The sequence below is a fragment of the Syngnathoides biaculeatus genome, chromosome 20 (assembly GCF_019802595.1).
Source record: "Syngnathoides biaculeatus isolate LvHL_M chromosome 20, ASM1980259v1, whole genome shotgun sequence".
Lineage (NCBI taxonomy): Eukaryota > Metazoa > Chordata > Actinopteri > Syngnathiformes > Syngnathidae > Syngnathoides > Syngnathoides biaculeatus.
In genome coordinates, this window is record NC_084659.1 from 7,877,499 (window position 1) to 7,881,945 (window position 4,447).

Genomic DNA, 4,447 nt, shown 5'->3' on the forward strand with positions numbered 1-4,447 from the left:
TGTGGATGTGGATGTGTGTAGCTGCACGTGTTCTGCATGCATGAACGCAACACATCACCCTCAAGAACCTCAGACCCCTAAGGGAGGCCGCACCGGCTGACTAGTGTACTTCCAGGGATGAGAAAAATACAAGTTCTATTGCTCTGCGTTTAATTTGTTTTGTCTTAAAGGTGGGAATCGACTGTAAGAGAAAACCAATAAAAAGTCCATTTTGTGTAGCAATGATAGCATAAAACGGCAGGACACACCTTTCCTTTAGGCATGCTAACTAGTAGCCTGCGCCCCCGTTGAGGGTTACAGTCCAAGTAAACATAGAACAAATAGAATTGCATTCAAATCAACCACACTTCTTTACTCAAAAATCCACCATCTTAATGCCAACGCGGGCTGCAAAACGCCATAGACGGGTTAACGAAAGTAGCATTGATCATACGGTTCTGTAAGCGATGGATATTTGAACACAAATGGTGCAGCAAAAATTGCAGACTAACATAGGAGTACATTCTTCATCCTCTGCCAAGACAACTAACATTATTGCACTTACTGAGTTGTTGTGACTGTCTTCGGTGTCTAGCAGCATGTAAATATCATACTGCCCCCTGGTGGCCAAATATGCAGTACATTGCTCTTTATGTTTCTGTTTGACCACCAAAATAGCATTATTTGTTACAAATAGTGTATATTCAAAAATAATCTGATAGCTGGATTACAATAATAAAAGTGTTGTATGATAAAAAAAACAAAAAACATTTTAGCCAAGCTTTCTGCTCGCACAATTTGTCAACTAAACATACATAACTGGATGATATTACGAGCTAACTACGACTACTGGACACAATATGAGTGTGTGTTTATGTTCATGTAACATGACGCCAGTAACAAGATATCACAAACTGCACACTATTCATTAAATTTGAATAGCCTTAAGGAGACAAAGAAGAAAATAACCCTTTTTTGTAATAATGTACACTCATTAGCCTGCCAAACAATGTAATGTAATAATACAATCTTAAAGTTGCATACCTGGAACTCCGTCCAGGCTGGCGTACGTGTGGCGGTCGGTGCGCAGATAGCGACTCCCGGGAGAGTGCGAGCGCGATGCCCGCCGCGTTCCGGCTCAGCCTCGCTCATCCCGATTAGCGGCTAATTCCGCCCTCGTCGTCGCCCGCCAGTTTCTGTCCCTAAAAATAAAGCCACGTTAGAAAGGAGGCTTCCGGTTTAACTTGACGCGCTAAAGTCACCGGCGGCACGTGACCGTAAGAAAAAAAGACGTGAACAGGAAGTCGGACTGAGAGGCGTCACTCATCCTCTTTTATCCTCTGAGGCCCGTCCACACCTCTCATCTCTTTTCTTGTGCACTCCTTCCATTTCTGAGGGTCATCTTGATATACACTCAAGGTTTACATATTTATTTGCTCGCCTGGCAGCAATTGCTGATTCCACACGAGGCCTTATCAATATGACAAATATCGCTGAACCATCATTTAAAAAAAAAAAAAAAAAAAAAAAAAAACTTTGGATATTTGTTTTCAACTCATGTTTTGAGTTTGTGCAAATGGACATGAATAAATGCGTTAAAAAGAATATATAGAAATGAGCAAATCAAACTAAATTAACATTTGGTTACAATCAAATAAACATTATGAAATGTAAAAAAAAAACCCTCAAATGATTATAAAAATATAATGCTCATGGGTAAAATGTAGTAGGATTGAAAACAATAAGATAATATTCATAAATAATTACAATAACCATGTTGAAAATGAACTAAAAATGACTAATTAAAATTGAAAAAATTTCAAAGTTACAGTAAAAATATTCATCCATCCATTTTCTTACCCGCTTATCCTCACAAAGGTCCCAGGGAGTGCCGGAGCCTATCCCCGCTGTCAAAGGGCAGGAGGCGGGGCACACACTGAACCAATCGCAGGGCACATAGAGACAGACAACAGTCGCACTCACAAGTAGTAAAAATATAAAATAATACGAGAGCGAAATAAAATAGTCTAGTTAAGTTCATTTTTGGGTAGTAATAGCATGTTTTAGGTTTTTTTTTTTTTTTTTTTTTTTTTTTTTTTTAAATAAAAAAAAAAAAAAAGTAGTTTCTTGAGGGGTGGCACAGAGGATCAGCTCGTAAAGCATTGGCTTCACAGTTCTGAGGCCCCGGGTTCAACCCCTGACCCGCCTGTGTGGAGTTTGCATGTTCTCCCCGTGCCTGCGTGGGTCTCCTCCGGGCACTCCCGTTTCCTCCCACATCCCAAAAACATGCAACATCAATTGGACACTCTAAATTGCCCATAGGTGTGATTGTGCGTGCGAGTGTCGTCAGTCTCGATGTGCCCTGTGATTGGCTGGTGACCAGTTCAGGGTGTACCCCGCCTCCTGCCCGTTGACAGCTGGGATAGGCTCCGGCACTCCCCGCGACCCTCGTGAGGATAAGCAGAAAAGAAAATGGATGGATGGATAGTTTCTTAAGGTCGGACGTACAGTGTTGCTTTGGACTTGTTGCTACTGGGAAAATACAATTAAACTTCAGTACAGTATACAAAAAAAGTGTGTATTTCGCATGTCACATGAAGCCACATTTCCTCTGTTAGCACATTTATGGCATTTTATTGAAGAATCTCACCAGTTCATCATGTCCTCCTCTCCCACATCGACTCTCTGAGGATGACGAGCTGCCATCTGACCGGCTGATCCCCCCCAAGATGCTCTTCAAAATAAAACCAAAAGAAGTCGTGAGTGAGTGAGTGAGTGGGTGGGTGGGTGGGTGGTTGGGTGACACAGCCTCCCCCCCCCCACTCCCACCTTGCCCCGCGCCCTCTTCAAAATTCATGAATTATTAACGGCAGCTACCTGTTGTCACCACTGCGGGTGCGTCATCGCGTTGCTGCCGGGGGTCCCCGCGCAGGACGTCGACGCCGATGAGTCACACGCCGGCGAGGGTGCAAAAAAAGAAAAAAATGTCTGAACGCTGTGACGCTGACAAGACTCGGGGACAAAAATACAAACACACCACACACGCAAAAATTGCTTCTCCGAGAAATGTATGGAGTAATGCGTTCATCCATCCACGCTTTCCAATGCACAAGCAGACGGAAGAACAATTGGAGTGTCGTCGCGCCCCCTAGAGGTGATGATTGTCAACTACAGTTACTGTATGCAATGTGCAGTATTGCATTGTGTCTGTTTTTCTCTCTCTCCCATTGCACATTCAAGTGAGTGAATTAAGATTTGATGGAAAATGTAAAATTAAAATTACAGCAACATCAAAAAACAATTCATTTACATTCAATAATAGAGGAGAAAATATCTTGGAATGTATGTTACAAATTCCAAAGCGTATTGGCCCCACAATTGAAATTATTCAATTTTAGGAATTAAATTGACATTTTGAAGACTTTTTTAAATAACAGTTTTGTCATTTTCTTGGTGAACCAAGCTAAAAACTTGCCGAGGTGCTTATATTATTATATCATCTCATATTACTGAAAAAAAAAAATGCTAAATTTTAGGATCCATCCATGAATAATGGTCTGAAATTCAGATTTCTGCCCCTTATTGCAAGTCTCTGCGCTTTTTGGAGTTTGTTTCGAGTAGCTTGACTGAAATTTCATCTTAACCCCCCCCCCCATCGGTTGCCTTGGCAACATCTGCCACTCACCTGCAGGGCTCCTAATGAGGAGCATCACTTCCAGATTGTGATGCCCTTATTTATTTTTCATTATTTTTTCTTCTTCTTCTTGCGATGTCACGGGGCCGGCAGCATATCGGCTCATAATGTCCGGACATTGGAGACCCCCCCACGGAGGAATTCACCTTTATAAAGACAATCATGGTGAGGATTTGGTGAGGGTTTTAATGCGATGTGGTGCTCGCTGTTGTCAGAAAGCAGCACTCGAGGACGGTTGCCATGGAAGCAAGAACAATCTCGTGGCCAAGTCACACACTAAGCAATAACTTCCGTGGTGAGGTTTTGGGGCTATTTTTGTCTTCGGAGGAAATGCCTTACACCACTTGTTGGTTTTACTGATTTGCCACGCATGCGCAACACACCAAATCATACCTGTATGAAACAGCATAAATGATCTAATTTATGCCCGATACAACAAACATGAAATAAAGTACAGTTCGGAGTGAAGCGTGCACACATTTTCAGCAAAACTAAAGAGGTTGTCGTCCTCTACGGCATGTTCTTTTGACAGTCGCTACCGCCACCAACTGGTCGGAGGCACGAGTAGTCCGTATAAAAAAAAAAACGTTTTTCCCCCCTATTCATTTTTTGCCGTGGAAATTAAAGATATAATAATGAATCAAAATACATTTGAACACGTAATCACGTACTTCACCCCCAAAAAAAAAACAATGCTAGTACTGTAATCAAACGTTATCTGATCATGCAGGTGAGGAAAATTCAGGACGCAGCTGTTTGTGATGGCAACTGGCC

The 4,447-nt window shown here is 42.1% G+C and overlaps 1 protein-coding gene across 1 annotated transcript in view; it reads right to left on the reverse strand.

Moving 5' to 3' along the window:
• Positions 1-4,447, reverse strand: part of LOC133493922 (protein piccolo-like) — a 38,261-nt gene that overhangs the window by 33,274 nt on the left and 540 nt on the right. The window contains 4 exon segments of the mRNA XM_061807921.1: positions 1,024-1,181; positions 2,630-2,713; positions 2,857-2,890; positions 3,665-3,819. The gene's annotated coding sequence lies outside the window, so the exon portion shown is untranslated.